This window comes from Lampris incognitus, chromosome 6 (assembly GCF_029633865.1).
Source record: "Lampris incognitus isolate fLamInc1 chromosome 6, fLamInc1.hap2, whole genome shotgun sequence".
Taxonomy (NCBI): Eukaryota; Metazoa; Chordata; class Actinopteri; order Lampriformes; family Lampridae; genus Lampris; species Lampris incognitus.
Genome location: NC_079216.1, coordinates 37,220,809 through 37,237,507, shown reverse-complemented (window position 1 = coordinate 37,237,507; position 16,699 = coordinate 37,220,809).

Below are 16,699 nucleotides of genomic sequence, written 5' to 3'. Positions count from 1 at the left end.
GACTGTCTGACCAAAAAGGAGCCTCTTCCCTGGTATTACTTAAGGCACTGAATAATGGACAATGGAAGCTAGATGACTGAGTCTGACTGTTGATAACTGAGCATTTGTTTTGTTTTCCTGAAATATTATCCTTGCAGTTTTTGTTTTTAAAAAAGAGGAGAGATTGTTAAGTTTGTTGTTAATTTTTGTTGGTGCTTATAATACAGTTAATACGGTAGCCTGTTTTGTTAGTCACTTCTACTGCAGTCTTTACGGTAACCCTCCTGTTAGGAGGAAGGCGTGCTGCTAGTGAAAGGCACTTGTTGAAATGTTTGGTAGGCTGTGGCAACTTGCTGTTGAGAGCGCAAATAAAGTTCAGTTAAATAAGTACAGTTGTCTTATTTGAAACTAACAGGTACTCTGACCGGTCTGCGACTACACAGCCCCATATGCAGCAAGCTGCAATGCACTGTGGGTTCTGGCACCTGTCTATCATCGCCAGCATTAACTTTTTCAGCAATTTGAGATACAGCAGCTCTTCTGTGGCATCGGACCGGAAGGGCTAGCCTTTGCTCCCCCACACACATCAATGAACCTTGGGTGCCCATGACCCTTTAGCTGGTTCACTGGTTGTCTTTCCTCGGACCACTTTTGGTAGGTACTGGCCACTGTATACCGAGCTCACTCCACAAGACCTGCCGTTTTAGAGGTGCTTTGACCAAATCGTCTAGCCATCACAATTTGGCCCTTGTCAAAGTCGCTCAGATCCTTACCCTTACCCATTTTTCCTGCTTCCAAGAAACCAGTTTCAAGAACTGTCTTTTCACTTGCTGCCTAATATATCCCATCCCTTGACAGGTGCCATTATAACAAGATAATCAATTTTATTCACTTACCTGTCAGTGGCTTTAATGTTTTGGCTGATCGGTGTATTCGGCCTTTCATGTGCATGCACAAAGAGTGGCCCTATTTTCAAAATAAGACTTATACACTCAGTACGTCCATCATCTCCATTATGACTTAACTCTACCCTCATGTATAGACCTATACAAAGGAATATTGATGCGAATCATACAGGTGTCCAAAATGAAAGGCTTGAACTGGATGTAATAGGTATGATGAGATAAAAGCTTCCAATTTCTCAAAGTTGTGTTTCACATCTCAGGCAATACTACTTTCCCTCAAAAGTTGTGCTAATGTCTGCAAACATCTCATCTCACTCAATGACAAAGGTGAATATCTGGAAGGTCAGTCCAGACACAACAATATTGTCATTGGTGGCGTTAAAGAATCAGTCAGTGAAAAATGGTCTGATTCTGAGGACAAAATGAAGAAGCTGCTATCTAAGAAATTACAGATAGACCATTGCAAAATTGAGTTGGAGTGGGCCCACAAGATCGGAAAGCTTTCTCCATCCTCCACCAGGCCCAGGCCCATTGTCATCAAGTTTCTGCATTATTAGGACAAACTGGAGGTCCTTAGCAAAGCAAAAGCCCTGAAAGACACAGGCATCTTCATTAATGAGGATTTTCCTGAAGTTGTTTGACAGAAGTGAAAAGAACTTCTTCTGGCTATGAGGGCTACCAGACAGCAGAGTGAGATTGCCTACCTGTGGTATAAAAACTCGTTTTACACCCACCATCCCAGAAACCTGCACAGAGGCGTACGTAGAACAGTGCTAAGCCTCTGACTTCTGAATATTAAGACACGATACACACACATTCATGCATTCTATACACACACACAGTGCCATCAATACAGCAATGCAGGTAGATGCCCCCCTTGTGTCCTGAATTGTTGACTACCTTACTGGTAGACCACAGTCTGCGTGCTTGCAACACTGTGTGTCAGACAGTGTGGTCAGCAACACTGGGGCTCTGCAGGGGACAGTCCTGTCTCCCTTCCTTTTCACCCTCTACACCACGGACTTCAACTACCACACAGAGTCCTGCCATGTTCAGAAGTTCTCTGATGACTCTGCTATAGTCAGGTGCATCAGTAAGGGCGAGGAGGCTGAGTGCAGGGCTGTGGTGGGAAACTTTGTGACATGGGGTGTGAGCAGAACAATCTGCAGCCCAACGTGACTAAGACAAAGGAGCTGGTTGTTGATCTGAGGAGGGACATGACACCAGTGACCCCTGTCTCCATCCAGGGGGTCAGTGTGGACACTGTGGAATACTATAAGTACCTGGAGGTGTATATAGACAATAAACTGGACTGGGCTAAGAACACTGATGCCCTGTACAAGAAGGGACAGAGCCATCTCTACTTTTTGAGAAAGCTGAGGTCCCTCAACATCTGCCAGACAATACTCAGGATGTGGTATGAGTCTGTGGTGGCCAGTGCTCTCCTGTTTGCTGTTGTGTGTTGGGGCAGCAGGTAGAGGGTAGCGGATGCAAACAGGCTCAATAAACTGATCCGCAAGGCCGGTGATGCTATGGGGGTGTAACTGGATTCTCTGGCAGCGGTTTCTGAGAGGAGGACGCTGTTGAAATTACATGCCATCATGGACAATGTCTCCCACTCACTCCATGGCATGCTGGTTGGGCACAGGAGTACTTTTAGTAACAGACTCATTCTGCCGAAAAGCACTACAGAGCGCCACAGGAGGTCATTCCTGCTTGTGGCCATCAAACTTTACAACTCCTCCCTCAGACTCAGACTGTCAGACACTCTGAGTTAATGGTCATTGGATTGGCCCTGTTGAGTTTTGTTTGTGCTGCTTGTTGTGTGCTGCGGTAGTGCAGTATAGATAGGGTGTTATGTGCACCATGCTTGTTGATATATTTTGTTCTTATTTCTATTTGTTTCCATTTCTATTTTCTTATCTTGTATCTTGTTAGTTTTTACTTATTAGAGCGTGAGTGTCTGTAATAGAACCCAATTTCCCCTCGGGGATGAATAAAGTATTCTGATTCTGATTCTGATATACCTATTAATTCTAAAATTTATCTCATTATGTTGGTCTACCCATGAGCACTCACATGCCCACGATGGACTACAGCTCTCTGTTATCACTGTCACAACACACTTTCAAACTCAAATGTTTATTGTTCTTGCTGTAAAAATTGTTGTCACTAGAGATGCAGACCTATATAAGCAAATATGAAACGAGTGACTGGAGCTCTTGGACTTGCTCTAAGTGTGTCTCCATATTTCCATACCATGATGTTGATGATGACGGTTTGGTTGCTGATATTAATTGTGATTATTGGAAGACAACTGTTTCAAATAATATGCTCTTTAAGCCCTTTGAATTGAAGTCATATAGTGACACTACATCTATGGAGCCTTTTGATCCTTATTTAATTTTTTTTAGTTCTTTAACTTCAGAGTCTTTATCCTTTGACTATTTCAGTATAAGTTAAATAGCCTACTTGATATTCCGAAGCCCCAAACAAAGCACTTCTCAACTTTTTGTTTAAACATTCAGGATTAGGAACGATTATATTACAGGGACTGCTCAGGTTGGATGGTTTGGAGACAAAGTAAGAGAGGCAAGACTTGAGATGGCTTGGACATATGTGGAGGAGAGATACTGGGTATATTGGGAGGATGCTGAATATGGAGCTACCAGGGAAGAGGAAAAGAGGAAGGCCAAAGAGGAGGTTTATGGATGTGGTGAGAGAGGACATGCAGGTGGCTGGTGTGACAGAGGAAGATGCAGAGGACAGGAAGAAATGGAAACAGATGATCTGTTGTGGCGAGCCCTAACGGGAGCAGCCGAAAGTAAGCAAGCAAAGCAAGCAAGCAAACTTATATTTATATATATGGTGGGGAATGCTTCATTGGTAGGTTGAGTGGTTGTGAATGCAGCTCCAGGCCTGACTCCTCCCTCAGCCAATCTCCTCATCAGGGCCAGGTTATCTAAGCCACCTGTGACCACCCGTGCAATCCTTTTTTTGCCTTCTCTCTTCCTCGGCCTCGCATGTGTCTGGTAGTTGGTGCTGCAGTTCCCGAACTTCTAGCGTGGAACCTCTAGTGTTTGCTGCCACTGTTGTGCTGGTTATCAGGAGTATTTCCTGGTGTCAAGGTTCCCTGCTAGAGGTGGTTCACCTGCTGCTGTTTTGCCTTAGTTTCTTTTGACTACTAACTGGGTTGACCCTTCTTTAGTTTGGTTTTTTTGTTGTTGACCTATTTGACTTATTTTGTAAGTTATTCCCCTCAGCGGTCTGAGTGTTATCTTGTGGGAGGCTAGGCACTTGTGGTGAGGTCCCTGCATGTGTATGTGTGTGCGTGAGTAGGATCACCGGGACACGTGGCGAGTTCACCAGTTTGCTGTGAGGTTTGCTGTGCTGCACGGAAGGTGAGTATTGGTAGCACCCCTGGGCACTCCTCAGTTAGTCTGCCTTCCACAGTTGGCCTCAGCCAAGCTTTCTAGTTTGGTTACCATTATTTGTGTAGGTTGGGCATTGTTTTGGTATTTTAAAGTGGGTTTTTTTATTTTCTTAATTGTATTAAAAGATCCTTTTTGCAAATAATTTGTAATAAAGATTCAATAGCTTCATGTTGGTTTTAATCGTTTTTTTCTTGATTTCCTTAGCAGCTCCAATTCTGGTCCTTTCTTGTTTTGATTAATTAAACGAAGTATTTATATTTTTGAACCACGTCTCTGTCCTTTTTCAGTAGCGAATCTGTTTGCCTGGCTAAGCTTCAAGTCCTTAATTCTGGTTTTAAAGAGAAATATTATTTCCTGGGGTGCAATTCCCCAGGTGGCGTGTTTGGCCCTTTTCTTCGTCTTAGCGCTCCGTCACGTTTTGGCGTTGTCGGCAGGATACTGATAAGGCAGAGACGTGTAGTATTTTTTTTCCTCTTCCAACCCAGTTAGTGTATTCAGTTACTTGTATTGAGTTTTGTGTGGGCAAAACAGCAGCAGGTCCTGGACGGATCCCGGAATTGCCGGCCGGTGCTCTGATCTCTTCTGCTCTGTGTCCCACCATGGAGGAGGAACTTGCCCAGCTAAAAGACTTGGTTACACAGCTGCAAGCTGAGAATCGAAGGATGGGAAGCCAACCAGCCTGGGTCCACCACCACATCAAGTGCTTCAGCCTCTGGGCAGTCTTCAGTCCAGGTCCCAGTAACAGAGCGACTGATTTATCTTCCCAGAGACAGGAAGTGTCCAATGTTCAGGGGTAGGACTGGCCTGAGCATTGTTGAGTGGATTGAAGAGGTCCAGGCTTGTATACGGGCTCGACACTTATCCTCATCTGAGCAAGCACTTTTCATGTATGATCATTTAGAAGGAGAGGCAAGGGAAGAGATTAAGTACCGGTCACAGGAGGAAAGGGAAGATCCAGCTAAAATGTTGGCTATATTACAAGAACTGTATGGGTATAGTAAATCATATGTGTCCTCGCAGGAAGACTTCTTTTCCAGAAAGCAGTAGGAGGGGGAAACGCTGCAAGAATTTTCTCATGTTTTAATGAGTCTAATGGATAAAGTGGTCAAAAAAGCTCCTAATGGTTTTGTAAACAAACATGTGTTACTCAGAGACCAGTTTGTCGAGCATGTGTTTGACTGCTCCCTACGCAGGGAACTTAAACAATTTGTCCGGGGTCACCTTACCGCCACCTTGATAGATGTCCGCAGTGAGGCCATTAGGTGGGAGCAAGAAGGGATGCCAGGGGGCGGGAGAGGTAGAAGTCATTCTGTCCCCTCTGTAATTGGTTTCCAGCACATAGTCCAGGGCGGCCATGCCAGCTATAGCAAGACAAGTAATACTTTAGTTAGTTCTGCGCTAAATGAACTGAAGGAAATTCTCAGAAATCAGCAAGAACCGTTGAACCAGCTTACCAGAAGTCTTTCAGCCCTTAATAATACCCCCAAAACTCAGTTGAATCATCGCAAGAGAACTGCCATTTGTTGGACGTGCCAACAGCGTGGTCACTTATCCAGGGAGTGTCGTAGCGAGTATGTAGCTGCACAGCCCCAGCCAGCCTCTGTAGCAGCACACTCCAGCTCTGATAGGGACTGTCCTTTAAACCAGGAAAACTTTCACCCCCTGAACTGTTGAGCCAAAGTTCAGGTGGGGGCGCCTCCGGCTCAGCGTCCGTAGCAGATGGTTCAGAAAATTTGGTGTCAGCTTGTCCAACTATGACCATACTAATGGGTGGGGTTTCAGTTCCATGTCTGGTTGACACGGGGTCAATGGTATCAACTGTGACTGATAGTTTCTTTGTACAGCATTTTGAACTTTGGGGCCCAGAAAAACTCCATTCTTGCTACTGGTTAAGGCTAAATGCTGCTAATGGGCTAGTAATCCCATATGTAGGCTACTTTAAGTTGGATGTATAGCTATGTGGTAAAGTGATTGCCAACCGGGGAGTGTTGGTGGTTAAGGATCCCCCACACAGTGTACCCTCAGTACCGGGTGTGTTGGGGATGAACATTATTAGGGAATGTTACAAGGAGTTGTTTGTACAGCATAGCCCTGCCCTCTTGAACTTACCCTCTGTGTTGCAGGCTCCCACCACAATTCAGCAGGCCCTCCAGCAATGTCATCAGGCCCAGGCGAACGCCCCCCCTGATCGCTCAGGTTGTGTAAAAGTGAAAGGACGGAGGGTATGTAGAGTCCCAGGGGGTACTATGAAGATTGTGGCAGCTACCTGCTCCCAACATTACCTATCAGACAATGCTTTAATCGAGCCCCTTAGTCAAGGTTTGTCTGCAGGGTTGTTGGCATCCCCAGCACTGGTCAGCGTGACTAGGGGTACTGTTTACATCCCCATTGTCAATGTAGGGACCCAGGATGTTTTGCTGTACCCACGCACTGCGCTAGGTACACTGACTCATTCTCACCTGGTGAGCTTACCTACAGGTCTTGAGGAAGAGGTAGTAGCAGCCACAGTTTCCTCTGACTGTTTCTAGTTCAGTGCAGGAAAAGATTGCTGCAGTTGACTTAACAGCTCTCACAGAGCCAGAGCAGTGTCAGGTCAGGTCCTTGCTGCAAAAGTATAGTGGTGTCTTTTCTGCTCATGATGGAGACATGGGCTGCACTAATCTCATTTCTCATGATATTCCTCTAGTAGATGAGGTACCTGTACGTCAGAGATATAGGCGGATCCCTCCTTCAGAGTATGAGGCAACCAAGGCCCACATCCATCAGCTGCTTAAGGCATAGATTATCAGAGAAAGTAGTAGCCCCTTTGCCTCTCCCATTGTGCTGGTAAAGAAAAAAGACGGTAGCCTTCGTTTGTGTGTCGACTACCGGCTCTTGAACAGCAAGACCAGCAAGGATGCCTTTCCCTTTCCCCATATTGAAGAGTCCCTCGATGCCCTATCAGGGGCCCGCTGGTTCTCCACCCTGGACCTTGCTGCAAGCTATAACTAGGTACCAGTTACAGAAAAAGACAAGATAAAGACTGCATTTTGCACTCCCTTTGGGCTGTTTGAGTGGAATCGTATGCCCTTTGGTTTGTGCAATGCCCCAAGTACTTTCCAGAGACTAATGGAGAGGATCTTTGGAGACCAGCACTGTCAGTCATGGTTACTGTACTTGGATGATGTGGTTGTCTTCTCTTCCACTGTAGCAGAACACGTGGCGTTTGGATGCTGTGCTGGGCCGCTTTCAGCCAGGTCTCAAAGCTAAGCTGGAGAAATGCTCCCTCTTCAAGCCAGAGGTAGGCTATTTGGGCCATGTTCTATCAAGGGATCGTATGTCCACAGATCCCAGCAAGATTGAAGTGGTTTCAAAGTGGCCACGACCTAACCATGTGTCTGAGTTGCGCTCCTTTCTAGGATTTGCAAGCTACTACCGACGTTTCATTGAAGGGTTTGCAAAGTTAGCCGCCCCTCTGCATGGCCTAGTAGCTGAACTGACTGGCACAAAGTCCCGGAAACCAGTGGAGAAGAGCCTACCTGCTGCATGGACGGAGGAGTGTGAGCTTAGCTTTGAGGGCCTTAAAAGTAGGTTGGTGGCTGCTCCCGTCTTGGCGTATGCCGACTTCACCTTACCCTCCATTCTATAGGTTGATGCCATCTACAATGGACTGGATGCTGTGCTCTCCCAAGAACAGGATGGTAAGGTTAGACCTGTAGCTTATGCTAGCCGTGGCCTTAGGCCTACAGAGCGTAACATGAACAACTATAGCTCTATGAAATTGGAGTTTCTGGCCCTTAAATGGGCCATGACTGAAAAATTCAGAGACTACCTACTGGGACAGAAATGTGTGGTGTACACCGATAACAACCCTCTGTCATTTAGCCACAGCTAAGCTAGGGGCTACAGAACAACGCTGGGCTGCACAACTTGCGGCATTTGATTTTACCATCAAGTACAGGCCTGCCCGAAGTAACCAGAATGCAGACACCCTTTCTCGGCAGCACCCCGCCAGTACAAATATAAGAGACTATGTAGCCTCTGGCATCCACATCCCAGAATCCCTGCAGCAGGCTTTTGGGACTAAGCAGGCAATTCTGGCTACCCAAGCCACCATCTCAGCTCTCCTTTATCACACCAAATCTGACTTGAATATTTTACAGGACGCTGACCCAACCATCAAGGAATTTAGGAGATTCTGGACCAGGAGGAAGGGTCCTGATTCAGATGAGCGTCTCCAAGGAAACTCTTATGCTGGTCAGGCAGTGGGACCGGATAGTGGAACAACACGGGGTGCTATATCGTCGAGTTTGCCGCCCAGAGCAAGGAGAAGTTCTTCAGCTGGTGCTACCCCTGTCACTTAAGAGCCAGGTCCTGCATCAGCTGCATAATGAACATGGACATCGAGGGGTTGAACGAACAACTGATCTGGTCTATTGGCGGTGCTATTGGCCTGGAATGCACCATGACATCAAGCAGTGGTGCCTGGAGTGTGAACGTTGTCAGGTAGCTAAAGACACTCAACCTGCTGCCTGTGCTTACATGGGCCATTTGCTTGCCTCCCGCCCAAATCAAATACTAGCTGTTGATTTTACTGTGCTAGAGCCATCAAAAAATGGAATGGAGAATGTCCTTGTCATGACGGATGTTTTTTCAAAGTACACTCAGGCAGTCCCAACTCATGACCAACAGGCTTCTACAGTGGCCAAGGTGCTGGTCAATGAGTGGTTCTGCAAGTTTGGAGTGCCAGGCCGTCTCCAGTCTGACCAAGCAGGAATTTTGAGAGCCATCTCATCCAACAGTTTTGCAGTATGTATGGCATCGAGAAAAGTCACACCACTCCCTACCATCCAGCTGGTAACAGTCAATGTGAGCGGTTCAACCGCACCCTACACAACCTCCTTCGCACCCTGCCTGTCACCAAAAGGAGAGATTGGTCGTGTTACCTGCCCCAAGTGACTTTCTCATACAATACCACAGTGCATCAGTCCACCGGTGAGTCATCATTCTTTTTGATGTTTGGGCAAGAGCCACAGCTGCCTGTTGATTTCTTTTTGGGCAGAGTGCAGGAACCTGTGGCTGGCAGCACCCATGACTGGATCGTGGAACATCAGACCAGGCTACGCCATGCATTTGAGGGTGCCACCAAACACTTGGAGGCCACAGCTGATTGACTTAAGAAGCACTATGACCAACGTGTGCGACATGTCCCCCTGCAGGAAGGTCAGTTGGTATACCTTAGGAATGTTGGTGTTAAGGGCCGTCACAAGATCCAGGACATCTGGAGCTCTATAGTGTACAAGGTGGTGAAGGCCCCAGCAGTGGGAGGATCAGTGTACACTATTGCCCCTGTGGACAACCCTCAGCAGCTAAAGCATGTCCATCGTTCATTATTAAAAAGTAAACTGGATCAAGTGACTGTCTGCCCCTCTAGTGAGCCATCGCAACAGATGGAACCCCCTTCGGTGGAGGACTCTTCACAAAATGGTGAATGGTTTGTGGTGGTCCTGGAACCAACTCCTGTGCCAGTGGACAGGCAACAAAGTTTGCCAGTTCATGCCACCTCTCTGTTAACCCAGCCCAAGATGACTGGGCCCCCTTCATATACAAGCCCACTGACTGATACTACTGATTCTCCAGGCACCAGCGAAGCAGCCCGGAGAAGAACCACCCGTACTAATGCTGGGAGGCGCCTAAATCTCCATCATCTACCCCAGGCAGCAGGGAGTAGAGCAATAGGGGCTACAAACTCTCAGGTATCTGTGCCTATATACTCTGCTATTTTTAGACCCTGGCAGTAAGTGCCAATCGTCGGGACGACGATTTAAGAACCGGGGGGGGGGGATGCTTCATTGGTAGGTTGAGTGGTTGTGAATGCAGCTCCAGGCCTGACTCCTCCCTCAGCCAATCTCCTCATCAGGGCCAGGTTATCTAAGCCACCTGTGACCACCTGTGCAACCCTTTTTTTTGCCTTCTCTCTTCCTCGGCCTCGCATGTGTCTGGTAGTTGGTGCTGCAGTTCCTGAACTTCTAGCGTGGAACCTCTAGTGTTTGCTGCCACTGTTGTGCTGGTTATCAGGAGTATTTCCTGGTGTCAAGGTTCCCTGCTAGAGGTGGTTCACCTGCTGCTGTTTTGCCTTAGTTTCTTTTGATTACTAACTGGGTTGACCCTTCTTTAGTTTGGTTTTTTTTGTTGTTGACCTATTTGACTTATTTTGTTAGTTATTCCCCTCAGCGGTCTGTCATCATGCAGGAAGCTAGGCACTTGTGGTGAGGTCCCTGTGTGTGTGTGTGTGCACGCACGCGTGCGTCAGCCCTGTGATGGCCTGGCGGCCTGGCCAGGGTGTCTCCCTGCCTGCTGCCCAATGACTGCTGGGATAGGCTCCAGCATCCCCGCGACCCAGACAGCAGGATAAGCAGTTTGAATAATGAATGGATGGATGGTTGAGGCCAGAGTAGAGGGGGGTTACAGTAATCTAGAAGGGAGAAAATGAAAGTGAATGAATTTTTTGATATCATTAAAGACAAAAAATTTCAGATTTTTGCAATATTTCGTAGCTTAAGAAAACAGGATTGGACAGTTTAGTAATATGATGATCGAAAGACATTTTCTGGTCAAAGATAATACCAAGATTTTTAGCGGTAGGTTTGATGTTTGAATTAAGTGGACCAATAAACTGATCAACTGCAGTGGCAAAGTTCTCGGGACCAATTAAGTTTTGTCGGGGTTTAGATGGAGGAAATTTGGGGAAATCCAGTCTTTGGTGGCAGCTAAGCAATCATGGAGGGAGAACAGTTGATTCAGGTTATTGGGTTTGGCAGTTAATTATACATTTCTGGGGTAGTGTAGTAGGTGGCAAAGAAGCATCAAATGTAATACATTTATGGTCAGAGACTAAATCGATGTTATTGAGGGAATTAAGAGACATGTTCAGGGTGAAAACTAAATCAAGGGTGTGCCCACGGTTATGTGTGGGGCCACTGACATGCTGCACAAGGTTAAAAGATTTAGAAATGTTTAAAAAATCTATGACAAATGAGTCAAAAAGATTGTCTATGGATGTTAAAATCACCAACTATAATGGCTCTATCAAATTTAAGAACAACAGAGGACAATAACTCAGAGAATTCCTTGAGAAAACCTGTAGATGAATTGGAGGGTCAATAATTATACAGCAGATTGGGTTGTCACACACAATTTTAAAAGTTAAGTAGCCAGGAGCAGTGGGCAGCCGCCGTGCAGTGTCCGGGGAGCAATACCAGTTATTTCTTTCTATTGCCTTGGTCAGGGGCATAGGCCGCGGAACGCATTTCGAATGGGTAGGGCCACGAATGACATGACGTCACCCCCCCCAGCCACACTCGTAACGCATAACTTTATTTATTATTATTTATTATTGCCGTTTTTATTTGTCCTGATTATAGCCTACACTTGAGTCACAATCAAATAGTATAATCAGTATGATTAGAAAGCATAAATCATTTGACACGTCAAGTCCAGTTGCATAAGATTAAAAAATGTCAACGCTCACCACCCCGTCTTAAACGTTCCCAGAGACGTTCCTCCGTCTCTCGTTGTGCTGGATGAAGTCACTGGCAAGGGCGAGACCATCCACATTGGCCAAAGCATCCCTGTGTGTGTGGCTGCACATCAAGTCATTGAGTCTCCTTTGAGTCATTGTTGACCTAAGATAAGTCTTCATACGACGAAGGGTTGAGAAAGACCTCTCGGCGCTGGCAGTTGACACGGGAATTGTATAAAACTATTTCAACAGCCTGTGTACATCTGGCAATAGGGTTTTCGCTACCGGAGCAGCATTCATTGCCGATGTTTCTGATGCTACCGTTGTGACAGTAATTCCAGACGTTCGGATCGCATCTGGCAGCATATTCAACTGTGCGCGTAAACTGTCAAAGTCAAGTTCTGGGGCTAATTAGCAATTCTACTGCTGGTTCCTCAAGCTCAGAGAGCTCATTGTCAGCTGGGGCGAGGCTCATAACTTTGAGGGTAGCGGCGGCAGAGGGGCTAGTTGGAGCAGCAACAGTTAGACGTTCTACTTCTGGTTCCTCACAGGGCTCATTGTGGGCTGGAGTGACGGTGGTTGTCTCAGCTACCTTGGTTAACTTTGACCCGAAGAAATCAGTTATTGTTCGACGCTTCATCATTCATTTGAACGTTACTATTGTTAAATTTAGCGAACACACTAGCAGGTAGTCTACTTACACAGAGCGCTGGTATTTTGTTCTGTGACTTAGCGTCCGTAGCTCACGTGACATAAATAACCAATCGATCATTAGGAAACAGTTTGTTGCTTGTGATAGGCTACGTACCGTAGGTAGGCTTACAGCTAGTGGAAATCAGCCCGGGAAGCGCGCAAAAGTGCAATACATTAAGAATGTAACGTATTTGCGATTTGAATTTTTACACATGTTTATGTTTGATGCACGCCAAAGTAGGTATGGCCACGGCCCTACTGGTTCCGCGGCCTATGGTCAGGGGCACAGACAGGAGTATTAACCCTAACATACATGTCTTTGACGGTGTGGGAAACCCAAGCACCCGCAGGAAACCCACACAGACACGGGGAGAACACGCAAACTCCACACAGAAAGGACCTGGGATAGCCTGGGGTTCGAACCCAGACCCTTCTTGCTCTGAGGCAACAGTGCTAACCACTAGACCACCGTGCCACCCACACATATTTGTCAGTTAAGCCAAATGATATGGGTCATTTTGGTACCCCTCTATTTAAGAATGGATGTCACTCAATTTCCTACAGCTCAATTCAGACAAAAATTAGGTTCTCCTAATTGGTCCTAATAAGTTCGTCTCACAAGTGAAACCTTGTATCAGCCCTCAAGCCACCAATGTTAAACCCTCCTCAAGAAAGCTGGGTGTACTCTTTGACCAAAATCTGAATTTAACCCACATATAAACAAGCTCTGCCACCCAATGACTGCTGGGATGAGCTCCAGCATCCCCGCGACCCTGAGAGCAGGATACGTGGTTTGGATAATGGATGAATTTCTACACCTAAAGGAGAAGCCTCACTCCTTCGAGGACAGCAACGTACACATTTTGGACAGAGAAGATAGATGGTTTGAAAGAGGGGTGAATGAAGACATCTATGTGAAACTGGAAAAACCATCCCTCAACAGAGGAGGAGGTCTGCGACACCACCTATCTCCCACTTAGAATGCCGTCCTTTCATCTCTACCCAGGAGACTCAAGAAGCCTAGCCTCCAAGAACAACAGTCGGTCACTAACAGCTCCAACGACTCATGACCACTGAATAATGAAGTCGAAACTAACACCCCCAACGACCGTCACTGCTAAACAAATGCAAATCAACAGCTCCGATGGCGAGGGGCGCGGCTGGACATCGGAGCACAGGAGAGCCACGCATATCAATAGCTCTGATAACGACGGGCGCGGCCATAAAATCGGTACACAAAAGAGCCACGCATATCTATGGCTCTGTTAGCGACGGGCGTTGTTAAACATCGGGACACAAAGAGCCACGCATATCAATAGCTCTGACAACGCCCCATAGAGGATAAATTCTGAGTCTCATCACCAGCCAGTCAGACTAGCTTGGTCTAGTCAGAAAGGCACGAACTGAGGAAGCCTCTTGTATGAGAGGCGAAACGTCTTCACGGATAAATACCAAGTCCAGTTGCACTTGATTCAACTCCTTTGGATAACATACTGCTGCTCATTAATCGTAACCTAGCTTCTATTACCCTTTCCCATATCTTCATGCTTTGGCTGATCAGCGTTATACCTCTGTAGTTGCTACAGTTCTGCACATCGCCCTTGTTCTTGAAAATCGGTATCGGTATGCTTCTTCTCCACTCCTCAGGCATCATCTCACTTTCCAAGATTGTGTTAAACAATCTAGTTAAAAACTCCACTGCCATCTCTCCTAAACATCTCCATCCCTCCACGGGTATGTCATCAGGACCAACTGCCTTTTCACTCTTCATCTTCTTTATAGCTGCCCTCACTTCCTCCTTGCTAATCCACTGCACTTCCTGATTCATTATCCCCAAATCACCCAACCTTCTCTCTCTCTCTCATTTTCTTCATTCATCAGCCCCTCAAAGTACTCCTTCCACCTCCTCAGCACAATCTCCTCGCTTGTCAGCACGTTTCCATCTCTCCTTGATCAACCTAACCTGCTGCACATCCTTCCCAGCTCGGCCCCTCTCTCTAACCAATTGGTACAAGTCCTTTTCTCCTTCCTTAGTGTCTAACCCTTCATACAACTCAATCAATCAAGTTGCATTTTATATAGCGCTTTTCTAGCTGCAACAGCCACTCAAAGCACTTTACAATTAATTCACACGTACACACGCACGCACGCACAAACGGATGGCATGTCAATCCATCAATATCTATCTTTTGTCCAGCTAACTTGTTATTTAAGTCCCTTGCTACTACCTGTTTCACTATTGATGATCTATGTACGTGTAACCTGCACGACAGGGGAATGGGCCTATGCTTGCGCAGGGACAGTTTACAGTCTAATGTCTAAGTTCAGTGGAGATTGGTGTAGGTTTTTTTTCTAGACCAGATTCTAGTACTCACCCCCAAGACAACACACACACTCGTGGGTATAGTTTACAATAAAAAACCAATTTATTTCAACAGTTCAAAGTAAAGTTATTTCAATAGCAATACTAAATTAGATGTGTTTTATATATATATATATATATATATATATATATATATATATATATATATATGTATACATATTTTACTCTATTATACTTTTTAAAAGTTCTTCCTAATCTATTTATTGTCTATATCTATCTATATTCTATTTTATACCCTTCTAATATATTACTTATGCAGCCATATTCTACACTAACAAATTAAAGAAAATAATCCAAAATAAAGTATGAGTGCACTCAAAGAAAATAATAAAGAAAAGAAAAGGGGGAATGATTCAGTCTTCCAATCTGTGCAAGGTGCAATGTCCAGATCCTACCACAATCACAGGGGCAGGTTAATGTAGAGGCGATGATGATGAATCCAAATCCAGGGCGATGATGGGGGCAATCCAAAGGGGGTATCCAAGGGTTCCAAAAGGGTGTAGCAAGGGGGGTTGTTCGGGGTACTAAAAAACCAGTCTGCACAAAATTGTACAGATTCCTTATTAATTGCAATCTCTATCAAACAATTACAAACAAAATAAAAATACCCAAATCTAGTCAATTCTCAGAATTAAATCATTTCCTACATATAACTAATATGCGGCTGAATGACAACAGCCTATTGCTGTAAGAACAGTTAAAAACAATGTCATCGCAGCCAGGCTGCGGCACTATCAACGTGAATTCACGTCTAGCTGGCTGCTATGGGTTCCATGGATGCCATGTAGCCCGAGTTGGCTCGGTGGCTAGTGGCAACTGGAGCTTACAGGTTTTTTTAACAACAAGCATATTCTATTAAAATGTCTAACATTCCTACATCAAATAAACCCTATGGACCGGGTGTCCTGACTGGTTTTAAAGCTCTGAATCATATGGGAACTGCTAAGGATCATAGATATACGTTTTAGCTGGGTTAGCTTAGCTTAGCAACCAATGGAAAATTGTCAGTCTTTAGATTTCAAGATTTTAAACTCTTATCTCACCAGGATTGCAGCAGCGTACAAAACGCAAGAGAAAAGAGTGTTCCTTCTTCCTTCAACAGGAGATAATCTGTCTTTGGATAAAATCAAGATATCCTACGTAAATGGCTATGGTTACATGGAACACAGAACGCTGTTTACTTTTTAGCTTTGGCTAGCGGCTCACCAAGGAAGCTTCGTGGGAGGGATCTTTTTTGTCGTAGTTCAAATGTCCTGTAGCTCAAATATCCGTAGTTCAACTATCAATAATTCAAGTATCCATAGTCAAAGTTGTCCGTATTTCTAAATATCCGTATTTCTCTTCTCTATTGTTGACGGTTGTTTGTATGGTTTAAACTCTGTAGCTCGTGTGCCTCCTAGAGGCTACTCGTGGAACTTACATACGTCACAGGGTACATGTAATCATGTGGGTTACATACGTATTATACACCTACACAAATTACACTTGATATCACATGCATTCTTACTATTCAGTAATCTAAGATGTCTGTAGGCTAATGTCAAAATTATAACTGCACCATGTACAAAATGCATGGTGCGGCATGGTGCAACGCACCATACGCCTTTTCTTTTGCCACCTCTCTCTTCACTTTACATTGCATCTCCTTGTACTCCTGTCTACTTTCTTCATCTCTCTGACTATCCCGCTCCTTCTTTGCCAACCCCTTCCTCTGTATACTTTGCTGTACTTCCTCATTCCACCTCTTCTTGGTCTCCAAAGTCTTCCTACAGACCATCATCTGATGCTGCCTTGCTACGTCCTC